The sequence below is a fragment of the Trachurus trachurus genome, assembly GCF_905171665.1.
Source record: "Trachurus trachurus genome assembly, chromosome: 20".
Classification (NCBI taxonomy): domain Eukaryota; kingdom Metazoa; phylum Chordata; class Actinopteri; order Carangiformes; family Carangidae; genus Trachurus; species Trachurus trachurus.
The window spans coordinates 14,207,796-14,223,825 of record NC_139911.1 but is presented as its reverse complement, the minus strand read 5'-3'; the positions used below and the strand labels follow the sequence as shown (position 1 = coordinate 14,223,825).

The window sequence follows — 16,030 nt, the reverse complement described above, 5'->3', positions numbered from 1 at the left end:
GCATTGCCTCAGCTTGTTTTCAAGGGCTATGAGGACATTGCAGTTTTTCACACGAATATCTGAGTGTACATGTGTACCTCTGACAGTACAACAGTGTTAACAGCATAATGGACGTGAATCAAGGGTGAAAAAACATGTTTCGTGCTTCTACATGCTCACCGTTCAGGACTGTTAATAATCGAGGGATGGTTTGTAACCATGACAGACGATAGTTCGCTTCCTTATGGAAAAAACGAGTTGAAAAAATAGCTTAGTGTGATGGGAATGAGTTTGAGGATTGGGATGTGATCACCACTTTCTTTTGACATCGAAGCCAAGACCGGGGATTACATTAATTGCAGCCTCTCGTGACTCTTTAAACCCCCAGTTGTCTCTCTGTTTTTTTTTTCCTTTGACAACTATCAGGCAGGCTGCAAGTGTTATTAAGATTACAAAACGCTCTGCCTCCACATCAACTGGCCCGCTAAAATGGATACGTTGTTCAAATTCATCAGAAATCCGTTTTAATGACCTTTTTATGCACATATCTGTTTCTGAATTGGATCGTTTACAAGTTTCTGACACGCTGTGTAGCGTCATGAAAGCGTTTTTTATTCTGCCAAAAAGGAATTTGAGAGAGTGAGATCTTGTTACCTTTGCACAATCCAGACCCCCCCCCCCCCCCCCCCCCCCTTTTTTTTTTTATAACTGAGCTCACAACTTGAAGTCTGTAAGTAGGGGGTTGATTTTAAGCAAACACCCCTACTTTTGCCTTGAATCAAGCAATCACACAATTACGCTTTATGGATTTATATGGTTTCCTTCGCATTTTCTCATACTTTCCTTCTTCCTTTGCATGTGATTTTGAAAATGTATTCAGTCCTGTTCCAGAGTATATGAAATAGTATCTGGAAAAAGGACCACACACACACAAAACAGCTGCAGAAAAAAGAGACCTGTCTCTGAATGTGAGTCAAAGGCGACAGTGTGTATTATCTGTTTATTTCATTTTCTCTAACCCACTAAAATATTTGTTTCTGTTAAGGTCTTGGCAATGATTTGTTCCTCTATTGACCGAAGTCAATTAGGAGACTTTTAAAAAAAAGTCTTGAAAGAACTTTTCTTCTAAATGCAACCTGGGAGGAAGTGACAATGCCTTGATGTTTTCTCAGCTGTGGGAGACAACTCACCTTTGTCCTTGGCTTGTCAATAAGTACCTACTGACTGGAGAGAAGTCCAATGAGTCATTAGAGGGATGAGAGTAGGTGAGCTAATGGTGTGTTCATGGACCTGGGGTCTGTGTTCACAAAATGAGTGGATGTGACTCATCCCTCAAACAGAAACAGACAATAATCGGGCCACTGAGCAAGAAGAATAAGCTTTGGTTATGTGACTACTCATGAGTGTGTATTGTAAATCCCTCTTTGAGGTCTGGTGTGTGTTTTTCTTTTGGGGTGTAGCTTGGGGCAGTGTTGTTTCCTCCTGGTTCCTGTTGCTCTCAAAGAGAAGTCTGAAATTTAAATTAAAGACAAAATTAAAAATATAGTCTCTGTTAGTTCAACAGGTTTTCACTTGTTGAATAATGATCATTTTGATTATCTTTATTACAAAGTACTTTACTCAAGTCAGCAAAATAAAACATGCAGGTCATAATTAGAATAAGCAATCATGAACAGAATTAAAATGAAAGTCTCTAAGTGCAAATACACCAAAGGCAGTGTCGACAATAAAAGGTGATCGGTAAAAAATAAAAAAGACAATAAAACCAAAAAACTATTAAAAAGTGAAATAAAATTTGAGAAAAGCTCTACAATAAGATTGAAAAGTCACTTAATCAAAGTCATTCAAACTAATATCTATTCCATATTTATTTACCCCTGTGCTCTGTTAGTTCGGCTTGGTTGCACAGCAAGTCTTCAAAGCTAATACTGCAAATGTGGCATGAAATTCCTTCAAACCAGACATCTCACTACCACGTTGTTTTTTCAATTTAATGTAATGCGTGTGTTGTGTGCGTGTTCTAGCCTAAAGCATAAATGTGGATAATTCACCCAACTGAGGCGTCTAAGCGGATGCAAGGCCTCCCTCAGGGTTTCCTCTCCAAGAGTCGACAGATAAATCAATACATCTCCTCCCCTCTCTCCTACACGCTTTTGCCCTTCAGGCAAATATGATGTGGTATATGAATGCATGTGTGTGGCTGAGAGTATTTGGTCATTAAAATAATTTTGTGTTCGTGTAGAACTTGGATTAGGAGAGATGTTCTACCAGAAATGAGTTCACGGTTAGGTTGAAATTGAATATATAGCCTAGTCAACATTTTTTGAAATATGCCAATTTGCTTATTTGCCTGGAGTTAGACAAGAAGATCGATACCAATCTCATGTCATTGCTGATTATTTAGCTGGAGCTGAGTCAATTAACTTGAGACTGGAAGCAAAGGGGAATATTTGTCTACTAACACCTCTTGTATCTTATTTGTTTAATGCACACATAAATTAGCAGAATACAGTAAATAAAGATAATCAACAAAACAAAAACAAAAAAACATGTTTTTTTCTGGTACTTTGTGATGCAGCCGTTCTTTATGTTGGCTTTACAACTGACAACCAGGAAATGATAAGCCTAGTTTAGGTTAGCACAAACACTGGAAGCAGAGAGAAACAGCTAGCCTGGTTTTCACCAATGATTTAAGTCAGACACACTTGTCAGAACTGTAAAACTCAGTAACTCATTGTATCATAGGCCTATATATGTGTATTTAACTTACAAAAAAACAATGTGATATTTATAAGTCTTTGTAGTAGCCTATGTTTTGAAATTTGCTAGCTGTGCTCCCCTTGCTTCCAGGCTGCTAATGTTAAGCTAAACTAATGGGCTCTATGCACAGCTCCACTACTTCCTGAACTTAATGCTGCTCCTTTGTTTCCTGTCTTACATTATTGGACAAACTGATTAATCCAGGTGTGTCTGAGTAGTCACAACAGTCAGACACACCTGGATTAATCAGTTTGTCCAATAATGTAAGACAGGAAACAAAGGAGCAGCACTAAATTCAGGAAGTAGTGGAGCTATGCATAGAGCCCATTGCCTTCTGGATCCAGCTTCATACTTACTGCACAAACCTAACCATGATATTGATCTTTTCATATAAAACTTGGCAGTAAAAAAGTAAAGAAGTGTACAGAATACTTCCCCAAATATCAAACAGAGGTCACAGTATCTGAGTAATGGTGCCAGTATTTTGGAGCACATGGGGAATCTCCTACTGTACAGTCAGATGACTGGGACATGTGATGTGCCTGAAGACATGAATGCAATGTAGACAAACACAGAGTGCGGGTTATACTCCAATATTACTCTCAGCGTTTTCTCAATTCCATGTCATTACTATATACATGGCATATGACTGAAATTACCACATATCACTTCTTTCCAAGAACTGTTGGATTTGTTTGTGTTTCTGGCTCTAAACCAGAACCAAACCGTTTGTCATACTCAAACCATCTGACAGATTTTCCTTCCTTGTATTGTCACTACTCTCAGAGCCCAGGGGAGTGTTTTCATTACCTCAAGCCATGGCAGGCATGACAGAGAAGCTGTGAAATCCAGGGTTATAAAGGTTGAGGACTTTCTGACCTTTAGCTGACACTTTAAAGCTAAATGTCCTCATATAAATCATATCTGAGATAACACTGAGAAGAGAAATGAATCACCAATACCTCCCCCGAAGAAAAAAAGAAAAACAGAGTCCAGACATTTGAGTCATACCACATTGATCCAGTTGTTCAGCATGTTTTTTGTGGTTCTTCCTGTGTACGTTGTGTATAGTCTGTTGAAAGAAAAGAGCATACTTTTACCTCCATGAGATGCACCTTTTTTTTTTTTTTTGAAGGTCACTTCTTCCCAAAATCAGAACTTTGGAGATGCTCAGCAGAAGCACAGTTTGAATTCCCCAGCAGGGCATAAAATTGAGCTTTTAAGGACACTTAGTGAAAGTATAGTTGGTCAGGAAAAAAGGGAACTGGTGGCAAAGCGACAACAGTCATGTACTCTATTATTGCTGAGGACAGAGAGGGCGCTCAGTGTGTTTACTGCTCGTTTGACCCCTGAACTCTGCGAAGGCAAATGGACAAGTCAAGATAACCGAATGTCACATCCAAACTGGAACAGAACATCTTTGCTCTCAGCTCAGTAAATGCTGGTTATGAATTCAAAAATGGAAACATTATGCATATCTGGAGCACTGTGGTCATTTTTGGATTTTCCTCTTGACTTTCTACCCTGTCGTCTTCTGTGCTGCTTTATGACAACAGCAGCTTTCGAGTGCCTGAAAAGTGCCCTTGTCTGTCCCAGTTTGCAGCAGCTGAAGTGACAACACGCTGTGAACCTACAGTATCTGGTGTGACAGTCACACAGCATCCGCAAACCACCAGGATTAAAGGAAACTTTAATTTCTTCCAGTACTGCGTGTAGATTAATCTCTGTCTGTGAGCCAACATCCTGTGTTTGAATATCACTTTTCAGCCAGAGAGCTGTATCATATTCTCACTGGCTTTTTTTCCTTCTTTTTCTTTCTCTGAACATTATGATGCAGTTATACGCAGAAAATAACGACTAAAAATGAAGTCCCGAGATGCCTGGGTTGGAAATGTGTGCTACCAATAGGAGCAACACATTCCCCCTTGTGTTTTAGCCAAGGCTCTGGCTCGTAAAGATTATTGATGATGTACACCATGTGATACGAGTGCTGAGCAGGATGAGGCAGCATTAAATCTCACTGATGTATAGGCCTCTTTTTCTCTCTCCATCCTGTGAGAGACAGGGGGGGAGACGGATGAAGAGAAATTTAAAAAGTAGCAAAGGAAAAAAAAAAACGTTACAACTGATTCAAAGTTTTGCCCTTTTTCCAGATAACTTCTTATTCTATTGTACTATTCTTTCTCTGTTACTGGTTTCAACAGTGGTCTCATGGTTCGTTTAGTGCGTGTTGATTTGCGATCTCCACTTCAGACAGGTGCATGTATCAACGAGTATTTAATAAAAGTAGATGTGGAATGCGATATGGAGAAGAAAAAAGTGTGTTTCCCTGCTGTTGTAGTTACCTGTGTGGTGGTTGTGAAGATTTTATCAATGTTTCTCACTCGATCCTTTTCACGGGAAGAATCTGCCCTACATTGTTGTTACTATATTTGTTGCAATGCATGGATAATAAATAATGACTCAAGTATAGCACCAGTGCGCATCTCGTCTGGAAAAGAGGCGCTGCTTCAGGTTTGCAAAGATGAGACGCATAAATTGCATCTCTGAGAGCAACAGTTGCTGTGAGGGAGAGAAGGCTCCCCTCCTCCTTTAGTGTCTGTCTAAATATAAATCTGATAACTCAGGCATTCCCCTCTTGTAGAGAACTATGTCAGCTCCGTCAGTGTTTGCTCACCAAAAAATCTAGACCGTGTTTATTTGCAAAGGCAAAACTGTTCCCATTTCTCCACAGACTCAGCTGCCTGCATGTGGGTTTTTTTGCTTTTAGAAATGGATACCAGGAGTTGACAGAGGGTTTTTTTTTTCTTTTTGGTGGAGTCCCTTCATGTTTATGAGCTGTTCTGCCTCAGGCTCTCAATAGCGAGTGTAATGAGGAGATTGTTCATAACTTGCAAAAACACTTGTGATTGCCAGCGTGTAATGTGGAAGGCACCAGAACTGCTGGATTTGATGAACCATTTGTTTACAGTGAGGCCTGATCTTTGCTTATCTCAGCCACAACACGGGCTAAAAGCCAAAGTAATCACATTCATTATAAGTTAATTAGAGAGAGTTGGTGGGGTGTACATCATGACGATCTAAATCAACAGCAAAGCAGCAAAGTTCACGGAGTGCGTGTTCTTAAAGGCTACGCTGCTGAAATAAGAAATATTACCTGAAATGATATATCAGATAACAAACCGTTGCTAACCGTGTGTGTGTATGTGTGTGTGTAATAATAATTGAGTCAATTTTAAGTGTACCTTGTTCGCAGGCACACGCGCAGGTTGTGCAGTCAACGTAGTGTGCTCAGCAGGGTCTCAGCCTGTTGTAGTTAACGCAATGACTGTCAGAGCCAGAGAACACCTTCTCCCTGCTCTGAGTCCATTAAGATCACCGTGACCCCTGTGCGCTGAATTATAAATTCCTGGTTCCATGTGTTCTGTCAATGGAAGAAGATAAAAAAGGTAAATTCAGAACACAGGCACTATTATTTTATCCTCATTTAACCTCATTTTTGCCTTGTAACTCAACAATTAACTGTATTAGGACCTCCCAGTTTGTTAAATGATACTTTCTTCAACATTTTTACATGGCGTTGATGATGTATGTACTGTATAAGCACCTGAGATTTAAACTATATTTTGCGCCCTGTTGTTAATGGGGACATGCCTGTGTGATATGTGGAATAGCAGAGCTATAAGACATGGAGCATGTGCGCTGTTTACTACCCAAAAAAAAAAATCAGAGGAAGATTTATTCCTGCTGCACTTTATGCTCTTTGTGCTTCTTGCAACTAGAAATAAAACAGACTTCACAGCCACATATGGAATCTCTCATCTTTAGCTTTTGATAGTGAGCAGATTTCCTACCACTTCACATAATTACACCTCAAAAACACTTCAGTCTCTGACATCCGTGGAAGTGTGTGTGTGAGAGAGAGCTTCTTCCTGAGAGTTCAGTGTTCAATAGCTGCTGGCATGTAGCGCCCCCAGCTGTACAGCTAATAGGATTCCAGGTTGAACTTGAGTCATTGTGCTCGCTCTGGAGTTTCACTCATCTTATAGGTTTATGCCTCTCATGCGGTTTTGTAAAAGTGTTTGACTTGTCGTTTATTCATTTCACCGCTGCTAGCACTGCTTGTTCAATTAGACTATGACTAAAAATGTTACTTTTTTGCCAAGTTTTTTTTTTCCTCCCTAAATACGAAACAGTGAGATAGTTTTGACAGTCGTGCCTCTGAGCATCTTGGGTACATTCTTTCAGTATTAAACACTTGAAACACTGAATCAGGGATCAAATGTTCTCCTCCCCACCTTCTCTTAAATCTGGGGATTTTTCAAAGGGGGAATAATACGGTTTGGCTATGTGATGAAGCCTTTGGTAAGACATGCATGCTTTTCAGCTAGGCAAGCTAAAGCTATCATGAGACTGACACAGCACTTTATCCTGAGCTGCAGGGACAGAATGGGGGGATTTCTGCTGAACTGATGTTAACAGCTGGAGGTTTAATACTTTACAGAAAACTGGTATGTGTGCAGGAATTTTGTGACAGTCGATTTCACCCAATTTTTTTTATTATATCTTTTTTTGTTACTTTTTTTGTTTCTTTCTTTTATCTCCCACCCTGCCACACTTATTCCAATTCATCTTGAGAATTAAATCAAAAAGGGTGAATACGTTATCAGTCTCGAAGCAGTAGAAGCCGGATAGGAGCAAATTTAATAGACCATTCAACCGAGTGACAGGATAAAAAGATTTAATCCCTTTATTACAATACTTTTGATACCGCTCTGGGAGAAACAGTGGAAATACATTTAAATCAGATTAGTTTTGCTGTACAAAAGTCAATTGTTTGCATCCCTTATTTGTAGAAGCTCTTTCTCAGCTGCTATTGTCTTCTTGAATTATACTGAGCCAAATATCCATTTGTCATGATCCGTCCCGCCTCGTAGTTTTTGCAAGACGCCCCAAGAAGAATGTAGATGGGTTGTGATAGGCATCAGAAACTCTTATCTAACATCCCTTGTTACGTAATATTTTATTTTATTTCTTATGACCAGAGAGACCGGAGAAAAAGACAATGTATGGCAGAACAGGCCGGACCAGCTCTGTGTTATACAACAAGGATCAAACATGATCATTTTGGAAGTAGGGTAGAGTGTATTTTTTTTGCATGGGAGCAAAAAATATTGTAGTACCCCAGAGTGGTGTCTCTCCTCTTGGCAGCATCACAGGTTCAAAAAAACTATATTAACACATGCACAGGTGCCTAGTATCAGGACGGATGAGTCATGTTGAGTCTCCGGGTGGTGATGGTTACACTGTGTGGATGTGCGTCTGTCCCTGCAGGCTTGTTGTTCTCAGAGAATTCACAGATGTGGCGCTGCTGGGCTGTGGTGACGGCACTGACCTGTGCAAGCCCTGAAACTTTTTCTTTTTGCACTCTGCTGTCCAAACTACGTCCTTCTGCATGCCTCTTACTAGAATGCGGACAGGAAACATCTAATAAAAACATCATCATTTTTTATTATGGTTAATTAAAAAGATAGATGATGGAGTCTACATTTGCTTGCGACACTTGACAAACTGTTTTCCTTTTCTTCTCGCTGTGATTGCGGCGTTAATTGACACTTCCCTGTTTATTTCCAAATGCACTTCAGAATCAGGCAAGTGGATTTATCTAACTGTTGGCAGAGATATAAAAACAAATGGCGACAGAAGAACAAGTGTAATTTGGTCATGAAGCATTCTGATAATTAAATTACGCAGATGGAAGTGAAATCATATAATAATATTATCATACCAAAAGCAGTGTGAGTCCTATTTTGTGAGTTTGAATGAATTCACAGATGTGTTGTGGATGTATAGATGGTTTCACACTGTGACCATATGGAGCCACAGATATGTGGTAGATGTGATAAGAAAGCAGTCCAAACTAATTTTCTTTTCCCCTCTCTCCTCTCTGGCTCTCTTTATGCTCTCGCAGACAGAATATTAATTGTGATCGGGACCAAATGTTTCTCAGCGCTGCATATTTCATAACACATTTGTTTGTTGTTGTGTGATCCCCTGAAATCCTTTGACAGGCAGCCGGGGAGCGTCTTTCATATCAATAGGAAGTCAAGAAGGGTATGCTAAGTTTGTGATTGAGGCCCACTGGTTCACTGTGCGACAGCTGGCAGTTAATGTGATATGCAACCAGTAATCATCAATTATTCATTGTTGAAACATTTTCCAGAGTAGCAATAAAAAGTGCTTTTATCGATAAGCAAATGGCTTGTATCAGTACGGCCACTTTATCGCCAAATTCTCTCCAGACATGTTTTGCATAATACATAGTTTGAAAAGCGGTTGCAAAATTGCGACTGGCTGTATAAAGCCTTTGCTTATGGCGAATGCATATTCATTCATTTTTCTGTTTACATCACATAAAACGTCGGATAAATATTTTAGTCTCAGTCTTGGCCGATCTAAATGCATTTTATTAAGACCGATAATTCTTGTGCTCCATCAGAAGACACTCAAGTGCACTTATGGGCCAAACACAATCAAGCTAAATGCTTTTTTATTACTCTATAAACCTGATTAGGAATCACATTTCTGTGACAGCAAAAACATCTATTTACAGTTATTGTTTTGCCGGGCTGCACTCGCAGTAATTTGAAAGTGTTACATAATCGAGGCAAAGGCAAAGATAGTGATAAAGTGATGGACAGATGTAGAACTAGGTGGGGGGAGAGGGAAAGCGCCTGACCTGACAGGTTCACCGCCTCAACCAGCTGGTGGCTTCGGCGTTATTGTCAATCATTTCACACACTCTCCCTGCCTGCTCTTTTCTTGTTTACCCTTCCCCAGCTCTTATCATCTCCGAGCTTGTTTTTCTCTTCTCTCGTGATGCTGTCTGATCAGAAGCGGATGTCGAGGCAAAACAAGAGGGCAATGACTCTGGCCTTTTGTTTATTAAAGCTGTATCTATCTGAGAAGACTTGACTCACAGTGCAGCGCCCTCCACCATTGCTTCATGCGGAAACAGAAAGCAATACACAGTCAAAATGTTGCAGTTGAAGCCAAAACATCTATCTGTGCTGGCTGACACTCAGACTTTGCACGCGAGGTCACGCACTGCCTGGGATTCAGAAACAATAGCAGTTACGGAAACATCCCACTGTTTAGGATACGTACATGGAAAATAAACCTAGATCTGCTTCAAAATTCCAGTGTTTTTTTGTTGTTGTTTTTTTTATTTTTTCCTGTTAGGGGTTATTGGCCGTTGAAATTGTCTTACAAAACACTCTGGTCCACAAACAGAGTTGTTGTTTGAAGCATTAATAAACTTGAACAACAGAGTTCACGGAGGACATGACTGGGTTCACAGCAAAATCTGAACCCAGCTGAGATTTTAGGCACCGGTGTTCTTGTGATTTTGCTCACAAGCAATGTTTGTGTTATTGTTTTGCATCCATCTATTAATACTTTGACATAACTAGTTTTACTTTAGATCCAATAACCATTCGTCCCAGTCCCAGCTGACATACTGTAGGGCAAGGGCAGGATACACCCGGGTCTGGTCACAAGGCTGCCATATAACGATGAAGAAGGCACACACACACTCACATTCACATCTATAGCCACTTCGCCAAGCATGTGTTTGCACTGTGGGAGAAAGTGGGAGAACTTGGAGATAACCTCAGGCCCAGGACTCAAACCCAGAACCTTCTTTCTGGGAGGCAAGTTATAAAAAATACATAAGACAGCAGAGTTGCTCAAACACTGCACTGTCAGTTATTATGTGACATGAATCGAGAACATTAAAATCATGCAGTAAGAAGAACAGGATCTTGGGATTGGTAGATGTTCGACTCCTGCTCACCTTGGCTGTTCACCTTTTTCCCTGGTTGAGTAATTTAGACATAGCAGTGGAAGTCTGTTGATTCACAGTGGGATCGATAGTATACTGGCTACTTTTTCACATTATATTTGCTTGTGTCAAAGATTAAGAAGCTCTTATTATATCCCAGGCTGTCTCACTGATAACTCTGCCCGAATATGTACATAACTCAGTGTCCGTGTAGAGAGAAAACGAGTTAAAAACATTTCCACAAAATTACTCACCACCACAACACGTTATTAAAGATTAAACAGTAGAAGTAAACAGAGAGTATACGGCCAGAAAAAATAAAATCCCACCACGAAACTCAGCCTCTCATGCCGTATTATGAATGTTGCCCAAAATTTGGTTTAAAGCAGAAAATAAAACGCTGTTAGTTGTGCAATGCGGTGCAATCTGAAGACATCTGTTTGTTTTGTCTCCTTTTGTTCCCCCTGTAATTTAACTCGTAGCAATTTACAGCTTTTCTCAAGGGCATCCTGACAGTAGAGAGGGAAATGCTTTGCTCTTTTTTTTTTAGTTTTGTGAATCTGTTTACTACATTAATGAATTCTCCTCACTCACAGACAGAGACCTGTAATCGTTGGATTACAAGCCTGTAGATGCCTGCAGCCTAGCCTACCCGTGGAGGCTGCTTCGTTAGCCTGCGATGCCTTCACTGACCCAGTCGTCACGTTGTTTGCTTTCCATTTCTGACTCTCTCATCTTACCGGGAGACTAATGAACACTGACCACCGCTCACCACAATAATGACACACTCACGTTTTCACGAGGACATAATCTGCCTATCCCCATCTTCACGGACGCTGCCACTTCTATTCATGCATGTATGAATCAGTCAGAGACAGAGAGACCAACAGACAGGCAGAGACGCAGTCATGGGACCCCTCTGACCCTCTGTGCTGTGTTCTCTGGGTGAGTTATGTCTCATTGTTCCTTTCTGTCACTCTTGCAACGGGCCACAGGACAATCGGACTGGCCTCATAGTGCCACATTCACTTCTCCAACCCGGGTCTGATGTCACACCTCTCACTTCACATTCTCATTACTTCAGGATGTTATTAATTTATTTAATCAATATCTGTATGAGTCGTCCTCCTCAGAAATCCATAACGGCAGGCAGATTCACCAAGCTGCTACATCGGGTTATGAGCGGGAGCTGTACGGCGCCTCTGCCAAATCAGATGTTCTCCTCAACGGGTTAAATGCAGGTTGTAATACGCTGAGCTTTTATTTGCATACTGTAAGCACAGTCATCATCTTCAGACAGTTCTCAACCCAGTCAAGTCATTTACTCAGGGCTTCGGTGAGATTTCTCTTCATGCACTTTTCGGGAGTGTTTGACGCTGACTCAGAGCTCATACCAGTCCAGTGGCTCCATTGTTGCCATCGGCTAAACTCTCTAGCCTCCCTGTGAAAGATTATGAAACTGGCTTTAAAATAGAGAGCAGCAGCTCACCAGGGCTTTGGATGATTTGAGGCTAAATATATGTAAAAGGCAGCTTGGTCCACAGGCTAGAGTGGGATCTGGGTGGATGGCAGCCAAGGCCTTTGGTGTCTCTTTTTTAATTTTTTTTGCACTCTGAATCAGTTTGGTAGAAAGATGCCCTGGAAACCAAAACCTAATGCGAGCCAGCACGACTGTAAGGTTCTGGGTATTGAAGTGAAAACAGCTATATTATGGTGCGTTATTAAAATATTTATTGTTTATGCTGCTCATAAAATGGTATTAAAAGTGGTTTACAATTGAGTGTTGCCACAAAAACGAGGGCACTGTGTAACATTGTTTTACAGTGCGATATTCCCCCGTTATACTGATAACTATGTTTTGACTTTCTACTTTCTTTTTTGCAAAAGAATTTCAGAGCAGGATTTTCAGTATCACCGCAAATTCTGCAACAATGCAACAGCTAGATTAAAGAGTCAAAAGGTCAAGTCACAAACTGTCATGTTGGATAACGGGTCGTCACGACTCATCCGATTTTTGTTTTCTGTGATATGATTCATCTTTACTGAACATCCTGCCATTGTGTCTGGCATTATCATTCCCTCTGTCTTTTAAAATGTTAAGGATTTGAGGGGAGGGTAAAAAAAAAAGGAAAAAACAGCTGAGATCATGAAGCCACTGAGTTTTTTTCCCCCCTGAATCTGCTGGCATTTGCGCTACTGAAAGCAAACCTGCCTGTCATTTCGCTCTCTTTACTCAAGTCATATTATTCAAGCTCTGTCAAGTTCCGTCTCCTCCAAGGCGCACAGGTTGCTCATTCACCGGGTTGAGTGCAGGATTGGTTCCTCAATAGCAGGCTGGCACAGGCTGAAGCACCAAACTGAATAGCTCCAGGTGTAATCCTCACCTGCTCCCTCACTGTTAAATCCCAAATGTTTTGATTTATTTTGTCTCCCCTCTCCATTTGTTTGGCTCTCTTTTCAGCTGCAGAGGGATTTAGCAGTGAGGGATTAGTCAAAGTGGGCCCTGTTTATAGTGTTCACACAGGAAGAAAGTGGTGTCACGGCTTTTCCACCTTCACATGGCAACATAGGTCCCGAACACATTTTGTGAGCACATTCACATACGGTTATCCATAAATCCTGCACTCTATACACCTCACTGCACCTGCATCCTGTTATCAGCTCCATAAATGACTCCACACTCTGAGTCAACATCTCTCGAATTCTTTATTATGTGATTAAAGCAGCATAAGAAATAGATGCTGATGCACAAAGGCTTTATTGCCGGCAGCACACCTGAGCTGCAAAGGGAGTGACGGAGCACATTTTTTCTTTTCACATGGACGCTTTTTTTTTTCGTTCTTCGTCTTTGTACCAACTGCTGCTTTGAAGTTTACTCGTTTTGTGCATCCGAGCCCTTAAACAATGAACCGCAGTCATGAATGTCCAGATCATGTCTGTCGGTGTGTATGTGTGTATATGTGTGTGTGGGGGGGGCTTTCTGTGGTTGCATGCACAAGAAGAGTGGGAGGATGGAAGAGGGGGGGCTGCGGCCTCCTCGCTTCTAACACATGGTGCCCAGACTAAACAACAAGATGAATGTTTCCTGAGTTCAACCTGGCACGCAGGCATCCCCCGGCCTTGCCCGTGTGGCTCGGCTGACCGGCTGAAAGACTCGCATTCAGCTGAGGAGAAAGGAGAGGTTAGAGGAGAGGAGAGGAGAGCCGAGCACAGCGTCTGGAAGAAAAAGGCGAGAAGAGAGAGAGAGAGAGAGAGGCTCAGTCTGTTCATTTCAAGCCTGGACTCCAACACAGTAGCAAAAAGGATAATTCCAGTTCATTACAAATTGAGTCTCATTTTCATAGCTGAGCTCTTGGAGTGACGCTAAGTCAGATGCAGACAAGAAATGGAAGCAGTCAGACAGTTATAGAGGATTTTACTCATCGACTTCAGTTTAGTCATCATGAAGACATGACACAGGCTGTGAAGTGTTTATATCTTCCGTGGCGGAGGAGAGGTGCTTCATATACAGGAGTTGGTAAATTCCCAGAACTTATTTGGAGCAGAAAACAAATGCTACTGTCATTTTTTAAGCATCCACTGGTTCAACTCTGACCTACCACACTCCCCTTCATCTTAATTTATCCAGAGGACACCCATTCACCGCTCAAATTCTGAATTCAGGATTTTTTTTTTGTTCTGATAGCTTTAACTTTTGAAGGAGTGACACATGTTTTAAGTATTAGCAGCACTGTGCTGGAGTTGGCCTAAACTCTTCCACAGCCCACAAGGTGTTACCATCACGCGATGATGGAACTGTTAACAACACCAACAAAAGCCTCAGTGTTCTCCTGTCAAACCTGCCTCCTCCCACATGTCACCTTTCACCTCACACTATCCTGCAACCCCAACCTCACACACACACATCACACCTCCACCCCTGCCCCCTCCCCCTCTTTTTTTTCACCCTAAAAGCCTGGAAAGAGCTGGCACGGCTGCATTTGGCCAGCTTATAGCGAAACTCATAGAATTAGAGGTTGGGGCTTTGGGAAGAAGGGGCTGAGGTATCATGGTGAAAACGTTTGGCAGACTATGGGAAAGGCGCCTTGTTTTGGAGAGAGAGAGCGCTCTGAGGCTCTCTGGGGGCTACGATGGGCTGAGCCTCATTGCGGTTTGTAACAACAAGCTGTTGGATTTGGAGAGAAAGTTCCAGACACACCCCCGACCCTTTTTTACTCAACGCTTCTACCCCCTCTTTTCCCCCCATGCCTGAAAAAAAGTGTATCTGTCTCAGGGACATTCAAGCAGGAAGCCCCCTCCATGTGTTTTCCTTCAGCCCAATACCAGCCTCGCACCCATCCTCCCTCCACCATCACTCCTTCAGCTTGTGGTCTGCTTCTCCCTTGTTCTTCTTCTGAAGATTGAGGCGAGCCAGACTCTCCGAGTGGTGGCGAGAGGTTAAAAAACCTTAGTCAAGAGGGAACACACACACACACACACACACAGGGACATCTACATGTGACATGCCTCTGCCAAACAATGGCTGTTGGCTGAGAGAGAGGTGGGGGCGGAGGGGTAGCGGTAGTTTCTTGGATGGCCTGATTGGAGCATGAACAGCAGCCCAGGAAGTGCTGAAGTAAGAGAGAGGGAGAGAGGGAGAGGCAGAGAGAGAAAGGAGGGAGGGGGAACAGGGGAAGTGTGCAGATCTTGCTGGGAGAGAGCGAAAAGTTTGGGGACTGCGACGGTGTGTTAGTTAGTTTGTGCCACTCTGGTTGCGTCCAAGACTTTACTTTGCTTTGGCTTCTTCCCACCCCCCCTCCGCCCCATCAGGACGTACTGTATCGCAGAGAGCCAGCAAATAAAGGTGAGTGGCTGCATCTCATGCAAGGACACACACCCTCTCTGTCTCTCTCTCTGTCTCTCTCTCTCTCTCTCATACAGATGTTGACTTCAGAATGCGCAGATGCTCATGTGAGCACAAACAACACCCAGTTTCTTCAGTCTCTTCCCTCTGAGGATTCAGATTGAATCGCTTTAACACAAATATCCTTGTATGACTTGGGTGGAAGCTTGTTTTTATTACTGCACGCAACATCATATTGAATTCCAGAGGGTATTTGAATGGTATCCGCTATACTGCTTTTAATGTGTGTGCTGTTTTCTGATGGTTCCCCCCGGATCTGAAAGCTGCTTGTTTTGCATAGCAGTTTTTTTCTTTTTTTTTTCTTTTTTGTGGTGCCTTGAACTGCAGCCAGCCATTCAGAAAGTGAAGCAAAAAGGGGACCATCTAATGTGTGTGTGGCTGTGTCTAATTAAGCTGATGGGGGAGAAGAAGGAGAGTGGTGAGGGGTCAAACCGTGAGAGGCTGAACTTGAAAACAGCACGGTCACTTTCACAACACAGAGTCCTTGGACAAACTTACATTAGAGTAACTGTCTCAGATTCAGTCCCTGCACAGAAACTCTTGTC

At 42.0% G+C, this 16,030-nt stretch overlaps 1 protein-coding gene across 8 annotated transcripts in view; it reads left to right on the top strand.

Annotated features, from left to right (window-relative positions):
• kiaa1217 (KIAA1217 ortholog) overlaps nt 1-16,030 on the top strand; it is a 113,143-nt gene that overhangs the window by 30,107 nt on the left and 67,006 nt on the right. Inside the window, exon 1 of one of the 8 annotated variants that reach the window (XM_083995490.1) lies at nt 15,258-15,425. The exons of the other annotated variants lie outside the window; for them this stretch is intronic. The gene's annotated coding sequence lies outside the window, so the exon portion shown is untranslated. Of the gene's footprint in view, nt 1-15,257; nt 15,426-16,030 lie in introns of those variants that run through there. 8 annotated transcript variants of the gene reach the window in all.